Genomic DNA, 16,238 nt, shown 5'->3' with positions numbered 1-16,238 from the left:
TAGACAGTGATCCTGTTTCATTCTCTTACATGTAGCTGTCCAGTTTTGCCAGCACCATCTGTTGAAGAGACTGTCATTTCCCCATTGTACGTCCATGGTTCCTTTATCATATATTAATTGACCATATATGTTTGGGTTAATGTCTTGAGTGTCTAATCTGTTCCATTGGCCTATGGGTCTGTTCTTGTGCCAGTACCAAATTGTCTTGATTACTGTGGCTTTGTAGTAGAGCTTGAAATTGGGGAGTGAGATACCCCCCACTTTATTCTTCTTTCTCAGGATTGCTTTGGCTATTTGGGGTCTTTGGTGATTCCATATGAATTTTTGAACTATTTGTTCCAGTTCGCTAAAGAATGTTGTTGGTAATTTGACAGGGATTGCATCAAATCTGTATATTGCTTTGGGCAGGATGGCCATTTTGACAATATTAATTCTTCCTAGCCAAGAGCATGGGATGAGTTTCCATTTGTTAGTGTCCTCTTTAATTTCTCTTAAGAGTGTCTTATAGTTTTCAGCGTATAGGTCTTTCACTTCCTTGGTTAGGTTTATTCCTAGGTATTTTATTCTTTTTGATGCAATTGTGAATGGAATTGTTCTCCTGATTTCCCTTTCTATTGGTTCATTTTTAGTGTATAGGAAAGCCACAGATTTCTGTGAGTTAATTTTCTATCCTGCAACTTTGCTGTATTCCAATATCAGTTCTAGTAGTTTTGGAGTGGAGTCTTCAGGGTGTTTTATGTACAATATCATGTAATCTGCAAATAGTGACAGTTTGACTTCTTTACCAATCTGGAATCCTTGTATTTGTTTGTTTTGTTTAACTGTTGTGGCTAGGACCTCCAGTACTATGTGAAATAACGGTGGGAGAGTGGGCATCCCTGTCTTGATCCTGATCTCAGAGGAAAATCTTTCAGCTTCTCGCTGTTCAGTATGATGTTAGCTGTGGGTTTATCATATATGGCCTTTATTATGTTGAGGTACTTGCCCGCTATACTCATTTTGCTGAGTTTTAATCATGAATGGACGTTGAATTTTGTCAAATGCTTTTTCAGCATCTATGGAGATGATCATGTGGTTTTTGTCCTTCTTTTTGTTGATGTGGTGGATGATGTTGATGGATTTTCGAATGTCGTACCATCCTTGCATCCCTGGGATGAATCCCACTTGGTCGTGGTGTATGATCCTCTTGATATATTTTTGAATGCAGCTTGCTAATATTTTATTGAGTATTTTTGCATCTACGTTCATCAGGGATATTGGTCTGTAATTTTCTTTTTTGGTGGGGTCTTTGCCTGGTTTTGGTATTAGGGTGATGTTGGCTTCATAGAATGAGTTTGGGAGTATTCCCTCCTCTTCTATTTTTTGGAAAACTTTAAGGAGAATGGGTATTATGTCTTCTCTGTATGTCTGATAAAATTCCAAGGTAAATCCATCTGGCCCGGGGGTTTTGTTCTTGGGTAGTTTTTTGATTACCGCTTCAATTTCTTTGCTTGTAATTGGTTTGTTTAACTTTTGTGTTTCTTCCTTGGTCAGTCTTGGAAGGTTGTATTTTTCTAGGAAGTTGTCCATTTCTTCTAGGTTTTCTAGCTTGTTAGCATATGGGTTTTCATAGTAGTCTTTAATAATTCTTTGCATTTCTGTGGAGTCTGTTGTGATTTTTCCATTCTCGTTTCTGATTCTGTTGATGTGTGTTGATTCTCTTTTTCTCTTAATAAGTTTGGCTAGAGGTTTATCTATTTTGTTTGTTTTCTCAAAGAACCAGCTCTTGCTTTCATTGATTTTTTTCTATTGTTTTATTCTTCTCAATTTTGTTTATATCTTCTCTGATCTTTATTATGTCCCTTCTACTGCTAACTTTAGGCCTCATTTGTTCTTCTTTTTCCAGTTTCGATAATTGTGATGTTAGAATATTCATTTGGAATTGTTGTTCCTTCTTTAGGTATGCCTAGATTGCTATATACTTTCCTCTTAAGACTGCTTTTGCTGCGTCCCACAGAAGTTGGGGCTTTGTGTTGTTGTTGTCATTTGTTTCCATATATTGCTGGATCTCCACTTTAATTTGGTCGTTGATCCATTGATTATTTAGGAGCATGCTGTTAAGCCTCCATGTGTTTGTGAGCCTTTTAGCTTTCTTTGTACAATTTATTTCTAGTTTAATACCTTTGTGGTCTGAAAAGTTGGTTGGTAGGATTTCAATCTTTTGGAATTTACTGAGGCTCTTTTTGTGGCCTAGTATGTGGTCTTTTCTGGAGAATGTTCCATGTACACTTGAGAAGAATGTGTATCCTGTTGCTTTTGGATGTAGCGTTCTATAGATGTCTATTAGGTCCATCTGTTCTAGTGTGTTGTTCAGTGCCTCTGTGTCCTTACTTATTTTCTGTCCGGTGGATCTATCCTTTGGAGTGAGTGGCATGTTGAATTCTCCTAAAATGAATGCATTGCATTCTATTTCCTCCTTTAGTTCTGTTAGTATTTGTTTCACATATGGTGGTGCTCCTGTGTTGGGTGCATATATATTTAGAATGGTTATATCCTCTTGTTGGACTGACCCCTTTGTCATTATGTAATGTCCTTGTTTATCTCTTGTTACTTTCTTTGTTTTGAAGTCTATTTTGTCTGATACTAGTACTGCAACACCTGCTTTTTTCTCCCTGTTGTTTGCATGAAATATCTTTTTCCATCCCTTGACTTTTAGTCTGTGCATGTCTTTGGGTTTGAGGTGAGTTTCTTGTAAGCAGCATATAGATGGGTCTTGCTTTTTTATCCATTCTATTACGCTGTGTCTTTTCATTAGTGCATTCAGTCCATTTACATTTAGGATGACTACTGAAAGATATGTACTTATTGCCATTGCAGGCTTTAGATTTATGGTTACCAAAGGTTCAAGGTTAGCTTCTTTAGTATCTTACTGTCTAACTTAACTCGCTTATTGAGCTGTTATAAACACTGTCTGGTGATTCTTTATTTCCCTCCCTTCTTATTCCTCCTCCTCCATTCTTTATATGTCGGTTGATTTACTCTGTGCTCTTCTGTGTTTCCTTTAACTGCTTTTGTGGGTAGTTGATTTTAGTTTTTGCCTTTAGTTAGTATTTGGTCTGCTTTCTTTGCTGTGATTTTATTTTCTCTGGTGACATCTATTTAGTCTTATGAGTGCTCCCATCTAGAGCAGTCCCTCTAAAATACCCTCTAGAGCCAGTTTGTGGGAGGCAAATTCCCTCAACTTTTGCTTGTCTGGGAATTGTTTAATCCCTCCTTCATATTTAAATGATAATCGTGCTGGATACAGTATTCTTGGTTCAAGGCCCTTCTGTTTCATTGTGTTAAATATATCATGCCATTCTCTTCTGGCCTGTAAGGTTTCTGTTGAGAAGTCTGATGATAGCCTGATGGGTTTTCCTTTGTAGGTGACCTTTTTCTTCTCTATAGCTGCCTTTAAAACTCTCTCCTTGTCCTTGATCTTTGCCATTTTAATTATTATGTGTCAGTGTTGTCCTCCTTGGGTCCCTTCTGTTGGGAGTTCTGTGTACTTCTGTGGTCTGATCGATTATTTTCTCCCCCGGTTTGGGGAAGTTTTCAGCAATTATTTCTTCAAAGACACTTTCTATCCCTTTTTCTCTCTTATTCTTCTGGTACCCCTATAATACAGATATTGTTCCTTTTGGATTGGTCACACTCTTAATATTGTTTCATTCCTTGAGATCCTTTTATCTCTCTCTGCATCAGCTTCTGTGTGTTCCTGTTCTCTGGTTTCTATTCCATGAATGGCCTCGTGCATCTTATCCATTCTGCTTATAAATCCTTCCAGAGATTGTTTCACTTCTGTAATCTCTCTCCAGACGTCATCCCTTAGCTCTTGCATATTTCTCTGCAGCTCCATCAGCATGGTTATGAGCTTTATTTTGAATTCTTTTTCAGGAAGATTGGTTAGGTCTATCTCCTCAGGGGTTAACTCTGTGATTTTGGTCTGTATCAAATTCTTCTGCTTTTTCATGGTGATAGAGATAGTTGTGCAGAGCTGGCGCATGTGATGGCTGGGAGAACGTCCCTTCTTGCTGGTTTGTGGCCCTCCTCTCCTGGGAGAACAGCAACCTCTAGCAGCTTGTGCTGGGCAGCCGCGCGCAGATGGGGCTCTGATTCTTGCTGGCCACTGTGGAGTTTAGATCCGCAGTTGCTGTGGGCATGGCCTGCCTCAGGCTACTGCTCCAACACGGCAGAGCCACTTTGGAGGTGAAATGGCCAGAAGGCTATTTATCTCCATGAGAGGCCTCTGAGCTACACTGCTGCCCAGGGGGTTAGGGTGCCCGGAGTTCCCCTGGATTCCCAGCTGCTGGACTAAGTGTCCCAGTACACTTCCGTCCAGCTGTGGGGTCACTGTCCCTTGAAGACTTTCAAAAAGCACTCACTTTTCTTTGTCCCAGGGGCGCTGACTGCGGGGACTTGCTCACAGGTCTTATTGTCCTGTTTCCCTAGTTTCCAGCACCCCACGCACGCACTGTGTCTGCACTCTGGTGTGGATGGCTAGGGCTGGGTGTTTAGTGGTCCTGGGCTCTGTCTCCCTCCCCACTCTGACTCCTCTTCTCCCGCCCGGAGCTGGGGTGTGGGGCGCTCGGGTCCCGCCAGGCTGCAGCTTGTATCTTACCCCCTTCATGAGGCGCTGGGTTCTCGCAGGTGTGGATGTAGTCTGGCTGTTGTCCTGTGTCTTCTGGTCTCTCTTTTAAGAAGAGTTGTATTTGTTGTATTTTCAAAAATATATATGGTTTTGGGAGGAGATTTCCACTGCTCTACTCACACCTCCATCTTGGCTCTGCCTCTATAGTCACATTTTTCACAATAAGCCTGATGGCAACTTAAAGTAGAAAAGATAGTCTTTTCAACAAGTGGTGCCCAAGCCACTAGGTATCTGTATGGAAAAAAATGATTTTGATTTGATTCCACTGTATATACAGATAGAAATTCAAGATGGATCACAGGCCTAAAGGTGAAAACTAAAACAAGAAAACTTTTGGAAGAAGAAACAGGAAAATATCTTCAAGATCTTGGGTAGGCAATTTTCTTTTTCTTTCTGGTTTAATTTCCATTTATTTTAGACTTGAAAAAACCTACAAGAATAATACAGAGAGCTTCTGTACACCTCTCACTCCAGTGTTAACATTTTACATAGGATAATTATCAAAACTAGGAAATTAACATTGGTACAATACTACAAAATAGTGTATCTTATTCAAGTATCACCAGTTTTTCTTCACTAATGTACTTTTTCTTTTCCAGGACATGACCCCATATTGCCCTTAGCTATTATTTCTCCTTAGTCTCTTCCAATCTCCACAGACTTTCATATAGTAATGGTGTTCAAATGCTGCCATAACACAAGATCACAAATTTAGCTTAAGATGAAACACATTTATTATCTCAGTTTCTGTGGACCCAGAGTCCACGGTCTGGCTGGGTGCTCTTCTCAGGCTGGTCTCATAAAGCTTCAAACAAGGTGTCAGCTGCGCTGGCTGTGTTGTCATTCATGGGCTCAACTGGGGAAGAATCTGCTTTCAAGTTAATTCAGATTGTTGGCAGAATCCATTTCCTGTGGCTTTATGACTGAGGCCCCAATTTTTGTTTAATGTCAACTGGAGGACGCTCTCAGGTCCCTTAGGCCACCTGCAGTTTTTTTACAATATGGGCTTGTCCAATTGCCACTTACTTCATCAACCCAGATGCAGAGTCTTTAAGTTCAGTCTGCTATGGTGGAGTCTTATATGACATAACATAATCACAGTAGTGACATCCTATTATTTTGCTATATAAAGCAACCTAGTCACAGGAGTGACAAACCCTCACCTTTGCTGTTTTCTGTTGTTTGGAAGCAGGTCACAGGTCCCACGTGGACTCCAGGGGAGGGAATCACACACTGGCACAGACACCAGCAGGCAGGATTTATGGGGTCTCCCTAAAGTCTGTCCAACACATCTATCTTCATGACCTTTCCACTTTGGAAGAGTACCAATCATTTCCTTTGGCAAATGTTCCTCCACTTAGTTTGCTTGATATTTTTGTAATTGGAGTGAGGTTATTCATTTTTGGGGAGTACCACAGCGATGCTGTGTCCTCATTCAACATCTGAAAGAGCTCATGATGCCAGTGCTTCATTACTGGTAATGTTAACCTTGATCACTTGGTTAAATTGCTTTCTGGTGGGTTTCCCCACCAGAAAGTTACTAACCTTCCCTTTTGTGGTTAATAAGTATCTCAGTAGTGGGAAATACTTTGGCATCATGCAAATACTTTTACTCCTTAACTTTTCAACCCACTCATTTTATCAACTATCAGGATCTTGTCTGAAATAACTATTACCATGGTGTTCGTTTGCCTAATGGCCATTTTCTGTATTCCTCTTTCCTTCTACATTTAAACTGGAATTCTACTGTAAGGAAGAGCTGTCCCTTCTTCCCCAGGAAAAGATATTTTGAACAGAATAAAAATGCTATAACCATAACAGAAAAAGATTGATAAATTAGCTCTGTTAAAATTAAGGCTGCTTTTTCATTGTAAGACCTCACAAAGAAAGTAATAAGAAGCTAGAGGCTAACAAAAGATATTATTTTTCTCTGTCTCCTGCTCTACACACACACACACACATGCACACATTTATGTTTATGTACACACACAGATGTATATTCAAGACATACAAAATTCCTACAGATCAACAGGAAAACGACAAAAAATAAATGGATAAAAGATTTGAGTAGACACTTCATAAAAGTATATCAAAATGTGTAATATCATATGAAAAGATGCTCCCATCATTATTTATCAGGAAAATGCAAATTAAAATCACAGTAAGGTGCTACTTATTACACATGCATCAGAATGACTAAAATTCAAATGACTGACAATATCAAGTGTTAGCCAGTTTGAGAAGTAACTAGATACCACTTCTTGCTGTAGGAGTGTAAATTAGGTCATCCACTTCTACCCCAGGTATATACCCAGGAAAAACAAAAACATGTCCACAAAAAGACCTGTACAAGAATGTTCATGGAAGGTTTATGCATGATAGTGAAAATGCATCATGAAAATGAATAAACAACATGTGGGATGGTCATGCAATGGACCACTACACAACAGCTCAGGTAGAAAACCTACCAATCCACAAATAACATGAATGAATCTCCAAAGTATAATTTTGGACAAAAGACAGACGGTACAAGGGATTCTATTTATATGAAGTTCAAGAATACGCAAATCTTATCTTGAGTGACAGAAGTCAGATTAGTGTTTACTTCCTGTCGGAGAGATGTAGTTCTAAGGGACAGGACATAAGACACTCCTCCAAGGGGGACAGAAATGCTTTGTCTTGATCTGGGTGGTGTTTTCAAATGTAAAAATGCATTGAGGTATATACACAGCCAAGGTATGTGTACTTTATTTTATGTAGTATATATTTCAATGAAAAAACAATGATGCAGGCCTTTATTTGATGATAATGGATAAAAACATTATATTACAAAGATGTGATCCTGTTACGGCAGGTAAACTAACATACATGAATAGATCCATGTGCCTTCAGAGTGAAAGAAAAGATTTACAGTAAAATGTTTATAGTGTTTGACTCTTTACAACAGGCTCCTCTGTATTTTCTTAATTACTGCATAAGTATGTATCACATTCATAATAAAACTGTACTAGAGGTAATCATCCTCTTTGAAATTAGAAGGTGAAATAAAAGGAGATATGAATATGGTGATATTTGGGGTATGATGGTTTGGCTTTATTTTCTCCAAAGGCTTCAAGTTTTTGAAATCATTGTCTCAAATTAGAATATCAAGGTTCTGAGTCTTGCGTAATGAGCTTTGCTACACAATAGATTTTCCTTTACTGGTCTCCCAACTCACCTGGTCAAATCCTCTCATCACTATACTCTCCATCGAGTAGGCCTGGACCCCTGGTTCCAATTCAGGAACTATACCTGGCTTGGAAAGGAAAAAAAAGGCGTATAAAAGAAATGGAACTTATGGCATGCTGTGACTATCAACAAATTCAGATACAGTCCTGTGGTTACAGAAGCAGAGAGGTCCAGCCAACGTAGAGACAAAAGAAAGCCAATCAAGGGGCAAGGAGGACATTGTAAGGAAAACAGAGTAGAACAATCAATGGATCTCAAATTCCTCACAAATTCAAACACTCCCAAGAGGGGCACATTATGGGAATCAAACAGCTCCAGGGGTCATATTTTGAATATGATGGTTTGATGATAAAGGCTCTGCCCCTGTGATTTTTCAGTATCACATCTGCATATGAGTTTTTCAGAGATGGTATAGTCATCAGTAGTGCACCCAAGAGAGGTCATTGCCCCATTCCTAAATGTCACTACCTCTGAAATTACAAAGACCACAGGTTCCATTTGGTCCTGAGAAGTTGGAAGAAATCAAGTTGATCAAGATATGGAAGTAGGACAGCACATAGAAGCAGGCTTGGTCAGCATCACGAGCTCACGAACAGCTGACTGGTTAAATGGGTAACAGAACATCCATCTAATGAAATATTAAGCAGTCCTTAAATGCTAAGTTTGAGAAACTGTTAAGGGAACGAAAAAGTTCAAAATATAATGTCAGGAATAAAATTAGGTTACAAATGTTTAACTCAAAAAGTGGGCAAAGAATTGGAATAGGCATTTCTCTAAAGAAGATACACAAATGCCAATAAGCACATGACCAGATGCTCGGTATCAAAAGCCAAATCGAAACCGCAAGGCTCATGTCATGCCAACTAGAATGGCTATAATAAAAAAAACAATAACAGGTGTTGGTAAGAATGTGGAGAAATTCCCGCCACCTCATGCACAGCTTGTGGGAATATAAAATTGTGCAGACGTTTTGGAAAACAATATGACAATTCCTCATCAGAGTTACCATACAACCTAGCAATTCCACTCCTAAGTATATACGTAAGAGAAATGAAAACCTATGTCTCTACAGAAGCTTGTACGCAAATGTTTACAGCAGCATTATTCGAGACATCTAAGAAGTAGAACCAACTCAAAATGTCCATCAACTGATGAATAAATAAAATGTGGTATATCCATAAATGGAATATTATTTAGTAATAAAAACAAATGATAATAAAATAGTAATAAAAATAAAGCACTGACAGGCGGGGATACTAACCACTATACTAACAAGGAGCTGTTTAAAATGGTACTACCGCTTTTGGAAAGAGTATGCTAATTCCTCAAAAAATTAGAATTACCATTTGATTAATCAATTCCAGTTAATGGATATATAAACAAAAGAATTGAAAGCAGGGACCCAGATATTTGTATACCAATGTTCATAGTAGCATTATTCACAGTAGCCAAAAGGTTGAGATATGTCCATCAGTGCATGAATGAATAAACAAATTGTGGTAAATATATACAATGGAATATTATTCAGCCTTAAAAAAGAATGAAATTCTGACATATGCTACAACATGGATCAACTTTTAAGACATGCTAAATGAAATAAGCCAGACACAAAAGGACAAATATTGTGTGGTGCCACTTACATGAGGTACTTAGAGTAGTCAAATACATGGATATGGAATGTAGAACAGCAGTTACCAAGGGCTTGGAGGAAGAAAAATGTAAAGTTATTGTTTAATGGGTACAGAGTTTCAGTATGGAATAATGAATGGGCTGGAGATGGATAATGGTGGTGTTTGCACAACTATGAATATACTTATCACTACTGAATTGTACACTTAAAATGGATAAATGGTAAAAGTTGTTATGTATGTTTTTATCACAATAAGAAGAAATACAACTGATGTGGTTATGTTAATGTCAGACAATCTAGGCTTTAGAAAAAAGAAAATTACTAGGGATAAAGTGGCATATTACACCATTATAGGGGTTCAATTTACTAAGAAGACATACAATCCTAAATGTGTAAGCTCCTAACAGAGCTCCAATATACATGAATCAAAAACTGATCAAAATTGAGAGAGAAATATGCAATGAGAAATTAAAAGTAAAAATGCTACTTATACTACCATTAAAATTATGAACTAATCCTAAATAATTTATGTAGCTACAAGTCCCCATTTCCTCGGTGTGGGCTACACACAGTGACTTGCTCTCAAAGAACAAAATATGGAAAGAGGGGAAAAAGAGAAACCTTACAGTGGAGAAACTTGACAAGTCCTACTTACATAAATAAAATCAGAAATGAAAGAGGAGACACTACAAATGGCTCCACAAAAATACACAGAATCATAAGTGACTAGTATGAACAATTATATGCCAACAAGTTGGACAGCCTAAAAGTAAAGGATAAATTTCTAAAGCACACAACCTACCAGGACTCAATCAGAAAGAGTAGAAACCTGAACAGAACAATAATAATGAGATTGAATCAGTAATCAAAAATCTCCAAACACAGAAAGGTCAGGACCAGGATTCACCAGTGAATTCTACTAAACCTTTAATGAAGAATTAATACCAATCCTCAAACTCTTCCAAAAACTGAAAAGGAGGGATCACTCCAAAACCCCATTTTATGGCACTAGCATTACCCTAATAGTAAAGTCAGAAAAAGACATTACAAGAAAAAGAAAATGGCAGATCAATATCCCTGCTGAATGTAGATGGAAAAATTATCAACAAAATATTAGCAAACTGAGTTCAACAGCTGAATTAAACTGAATTAAAAGGATCATACACCATGAGCAAGTAGGATTTATCTCTGGAATGGTTCAACACTTGCAAATCAATAAATGTGATAAACTACATTAATAGAATGAAAGATAGAAATCATATGATCATCTCAATAGATAGTCAAAATGCATTTGACAAAATACAACATCCTATCATAATTAAAACCTCTCAACAAATCTGGTTATAGATGGAACATACCTCAACACAGTAGAGGCCATGTGCACCAAACCTATAGCTAACATAATACTCAACAGTAAAAGGTTGAAAGCTTTTCCTATAAGATCAGGAATAAAACAAGAGCCAACTCTGACCACTACTATTCAACATAATACTGGGAGTCCTCTAGCAGAGCAATCAGGCAATATAAAGAAATAAAGCATCAGAATTATAGAGGAAGAAGAAACATTGTTTTTGTTGGCAAATGCTATGATCTCATATATAGGAAATCCTAGACTCCACAAAAAAACTGTTAGAACTAATTAATGAATTCAGTAAACTTGCACTGTACAAAATCAACATACAGAAATCAGTTGCATTTCTATACATTAACAAAATATCTAAAAAACAAAAAAAGTTCCATTCATTAGAGCATCAATAACAGTAAATTTAAATGAGGCAAGACTTGTATACTGAAAACTATAATACTTTGGTGAAAGAAATTGAAGTAGACACAAGTAAATGGGAAGATATCCTGTGTGCATGGATAAGAATAATTAATATTGTTAAAATGTTCCTACTACCCAAAGCCATCTATAGATTCAATGCAATCCCTATTGAAATCCCAATGGAGTATTTCTTTTCCTCAGAAATAGAAAAAAATGATCCTTAGAAGTTGTATGGAACCACAGAAGACCCCTAATAGCTAAGGCAGGCAGGAGAAAGAACAAGCCAGAGGCATCACATTGTCTAATTTCAAGCTATAGTAATTAAATTCAAAGCCATAGTAATTAAAATAGTATGGCACTGACATAAAATTAGACACACAGACCAATGGAACAGAATCAAGAGCTAAGATCATATATGATCAATTAATATATGACAGTTGGGTCAAGGACACTCAATAGGGAAAGGATGGTCTCTTCAAAAAATGGTGTTGGGAAAACTGGATAACCACATGCAGAAAAGTGAAATTGGACCTCTACTTACACCACTCACAAAAATTAACTCAAAATGGATTAAAGACTTAAACATAAAACTTGATACCCTAAAAATCCTACAAGAAAACATAGGGAAGAAACTCCTTGACCCTGAACTGGGCAATGAGTTTTTGGATATGACACCAAAAGTACAAGCAGCAAAAGCAAAAAATAAGTGAGACTACATCAAACTAAAAAGCTCCTACACTGTAAAGGAAATAATTTTTTTAATAATGAAAAGACAACCTATGGAATGGGAGAAAATATTCACAAACCATGTATTAGATAAAGGGTTAATATCCAAAAAAATTAAGATCTCATAAAACTCAATAACAAGAGTTCAATTTTTAAAAATGGGCAGAGGAAGTAGACATATTTCCAAAGACATGCAAATAGCCAACATGTACATGAAAAGATGCTCCATATCAGTAATCATCAGGGAAATGCAAATGAAAACCACAATGAGATGCCACTTCACACCTGTGAGAATGGCTATCATCAAAAAGACACACATTGGTGAAGATGTTAAGATAAGGGAACACTTGCACACTGCTGGTGGGAATGTAAATTGGCTTACTACAGAGTTTCCTCAAAAAAAATTAAAAATAGAACATGGTATATAACAACTCTACTTCTGAGTATATATCCAAAGGAACCGAAAAGAGCAGTTTGAAGATATGTGCATTCCCATGTTTACTGCAATACTGTTCACAATAGCCAAGATATAGAAACAACCTAAGTGCCTGTCAGTGGATGAACGGATAAAGAAGTTGTGGCATATAGACAATGGAATATTATTCAGCCATGAGAAAGAAGGAAATGCTGCCATTTGTGACAATAATGGATGGATCTTGAGGGCATTATGCTAAGTGAGAAGTCAGAGAAAGACAAATCTTGTATGGTATCACTTACATGTGGAATCTAAAAAGTTGAACTAGCAAAAAAGAGTAAAATGATGGTTACCAGAAGCTGGTAGTAGGGGAGTTGGGCATATGTTAAGGTTACAAATTAGAAACCAGAAGTAAGTCCTGGAGAGCAAATGCACAGCATAGTGATTATAGTCAGCAATACTATATTAAACTTCAAAGTTGCTAAGTGTGGGTAAAACTGTAACATTTCCAGAATATCTTACCTAGCTTTAGTATATCTGCATATCAGTAGGCGTTCAGAGGTGGAAAGAAGTATGGCTTTAGTGCATTTGCATCATTCCTCACGGATAGAGAGTTCATCTCCATATCAATGGGTAATTACCTGGGCAAGGAGGGCTGCTTATCTGTACCTGAGAGGTGAGGGGAGGGCCGGTTTCACTGCTGCTGGAGCAGGAGAGAGAGAGGGGCCAGACTGCAGTTTTGTAAGCAATAAATGGATTTTAAACTTTATTTCTCCCTTTGACTGATTTCAGTTTTTACAGATACTTTGCCCCAGGATTTCCTCTCCCCAGACTTACATCTGGCACAGCGAGCAAGAGTCCTCTGAACCAAAAATCTGTTATAATGGGTGCGACCTTTCAGCGGGCCGCCCCTAGAAATGATGGGGAGAACTGGCGCTTGCGCCAAAGGACACATGTCTACCATCATGTGGTCATGGAGGCACCACCACCGCTGCTGGCCGTGCCAACCCCAGCCTGGGGCACAAGCCTAAGACTACTGCTGCTGCTCCTGCTGTCGGCCGGAGCCTGGTCACAACTATGGAAAGGAGCAGAGGTCCGGGTCACCCTGATAGAGATGCAACTGGCTGCTGTGTACCACACCTTGCTGGCTACAGAGCCCACCGCCAGAACAGCTCCAACCAAGGTAATACTATCCCATCATGGGGTGGGTGAGACTAGACCCAAAGGCCATGGAGTGCTGTGGCACAGACACCTATTGTGTATCATGTGACTGGCCATTTGCCTTTGGCATCCCCAGGGAATAATGAAGCCGATGCATTGGCCCAGGTGTGCTGACTAGAAGGAAAGTCTGCCTCTGATGTGGCCCAATAGCTACACAAGTGTTTGTTGAACATGGGGCAAAAGACAATGTGGGCTGTAGCCCGTCGGTGAGGCTTGCCATTGACTTTTTAAGAAGTCAGCCAATCCTGGAAGGAGTGCCCTGCACGTTGTGCAGATCAGCAAACCACCAATAGGGAACTTGAGAGTTTCTTTGTGCCTATGGCTGGCTGTTGGTGATTGAGAGTGATCAAGGCAGCCACTTTATCGGACATGTGTTGCAAGGATGGGTGCAGCAATTAGGAGTAAAATGGATGTGACCTTGGACATTTCAACACATGGACCGGCGATGGCTGGCTCTTCTGGCACTTGGGAAAAAGGCCTGGAAGCTGGCTTCCTCTGTATTCCCAGAATAACAGCAAAGTGGCCCCCCACAATCACAGTTATTTGCTTCCACAGTCCTTGTGTCCTGGATGAGCCCCCTGGCTGTAGCTGCCACCTGATGGCTGGAATGGATGAGCTTTGCATTTAATCTGCATGGGACTTTGAACCTAGCTGAATCCTCTGCTTGAGAATTATCATGATTGTGTTGCTATTGTCAAGAAAAAAGTACTTAAAGAGAAGCTTGACTTTGTCTAATGTTTGGTAAAAGTTTTGTGAGCAATCTAGCATAGTTGTTAGGAATGACTAAACAAGTGTAGAAATATATTTTGTGCTTAGTGAGAGATTTTGCTGTAAAGTACATTTACTGAATCTGCATAGCTGAATCCTCTGGCTTGAGGATTATCAAGATTTTATTGCTGTTGCTATTGTATGTTATTAGATAGGTTGGAAGAGGGGGAATGAGTAAATTGTAAGGCGAGATTTCTGGAGGGGTGGCCTGTGGGTAAAACTGTAACATTTCCAGATTATCTCACCTGGCTTTAGTATATTTGCATATCAACAGGTGTTCAGAGGTGGAAAGAAGTATAGCTTTAGTGCATTTGCATCATTCCTCAGGGGTGGAGAGAAGTTCATCTCCATATCAATGGGTGATTACCTGGGCAAGGAGGGCTTATCTGTACCTGAGAGGTGAGCGGGAGGGCCAGTTTTGCTTCTGCTGGAGCAGGAGCGAGAGATGGGCTGGACTGCAGTATTTTAAGCAATAAACGGGTTTTAAACTTTATTTCTCCCTTTGACTAATTTCAGTTTTTAGAGGTATTTTGCTCCAGGATTTCCTCTCCCCGGACTTACACTAAGGTACTAGATCTTAATTGTTCCCACCATGAAAAAGAAATGAAAATTAGACAAGGTGATAGAAGTGTTAGCTAAAGCTAAGGTGGTGAGTACACCTTAAACTTACACAACACTATATGTCAATTATATTTCAACTAAAAAGGTCAAGAATTACGCATTGGTCCTTAATTTGAACTCAAAGAGTTTTTACAGGGTGGATCTATTCTATGCCGTAATATTTTCTTCAATTCCCTGCCACTGCAAGAAACTGTGAGAAACACACTCACTGGTCCAAATTCAATAAGTGGACATGGAGACAAAGAGAACAGTGGAGCGAGGCTGTAATGACGGGTTTGCAAGATCGGGTGTCAGGTGAGCAGGTACACATGGGGAGACTGGCGCCAGTAATTTATCTCCTAGTGCGCGAGTCCCTTCCCTGGTTCCTCACTGGCTGAGTACTGCAGGGTTCACATTCTTTCCCGGACGTCACCTAAGCCAGTTATATCTTTACCTTACATTTGTCTTAATTTTATTGGTAGGTTTAAAAAACTTCAATCAAACAGGTATAGCCAGGCCCTTACCAGTTCCTCCACCCCCACCCGCACCCCCAGCCTGAGTATCTTCCACCATGTGGCCCTTTGTTAATACTTGTTAAAATGTTTAAACATCCTGGTGGGAATAAATCACATTTAGGTTTTATGCTCTTTCCTAACAGAAACTAAAGCGAAGGAACTAACTAAAGCGTCTACCTTTTCTGCTTCTGTTTCATGTCCTGCTAGATGGCTGCCATCTCCTTTTCATGGGACCTTGGTCATACGTGAATCCAGGCCCATGTAATAAAGGCGGCTTGTTCAGCACCGCTCAGCCAGTCCCTTTTATAATCCATAAAAGGATGTTATTTCACACATGATTATGTGAGAGATTATTTTCCATTTATTTTTAATGTTTCCAACTTCTGTTGTGTGTAAAAGGAAACAGTGAGAAAAAGAAAACGCAAGCCGAATTGTACAGCGACACCATGGCTTACCTGGACTCCGTCTGCTAATTCAAAAGAAAAATTACAGGCAGGCAGGAATCTCAGGCCTAGGAGGATTCTGGAACGTGTAGTAGAGGCGCTTTCGGCTCCGGGAAAGCACTGTCGTGTTAGTTGCCTCGCTGGAGAACTAGGAGAGTATGATCCAGTGTTGGATGCATTTTCGCTGCGGGAGGGCAAGAAGAAGACCGCCCCTTGCAGGGATTCTGGGAAATTCGGTCCAGGCCGTCGGTGCTGGGG

General features: G+C 39.2%; 1 protein-coding gene across 8 annotated transcripts in view; it reads right to left on the bottom strand.

Moving 5' to 3' along the window:
- The window catches only part of ZNF404 (zinc finger protein 404), a 36,306-nt gene extending 20,125 nt beyond the window's left edge, over positions 1–16,181 (bottom strand). For 2 of the 8 annotated variants that reach the window (XM_057493341.1, XM_057493345.1), the window contains exons 1-3: positions 15,993–16,181; positions 7,887–7,964; positions 4,640–4,900 (exon numbers count right to left, since the gene is read on the bottom strand). The gene's annotated coding sequence lies outside the window, so the exon portion shown is untranslated. The remainder of the gene's footprint in view (positions 1–4,639; positions 4,901–7,886; positions 7,965–15,992) is intronic. The other 6 variants (XM_036918255.2, XM_057493344.1, XM_036918254.2 and 3 more) reach the window with 4 other exon arrangements.
- Positions 16,182–16,238: the final 57 nt, after the last annotated feature.

Source organism: Manis pentadactyla, chromosome 15 (genome assembly GCF_030020395.1).
Source record: "Manis pentadactyla isolate mManPen7 chromosome 15, mManPen7.hap1, whole genome shotgun sequence".
In the NCBI taxonomy this organism is placed as follows: domain Eukaryota; kingdom Metazoa; phylum Chordata; class Mammalia; order Pholidota; family Manidae; genus Manis; species Manis pentadactyla.
This window is presented reverse-complemented; position numbering and strand designations above follow the sequence as displayed.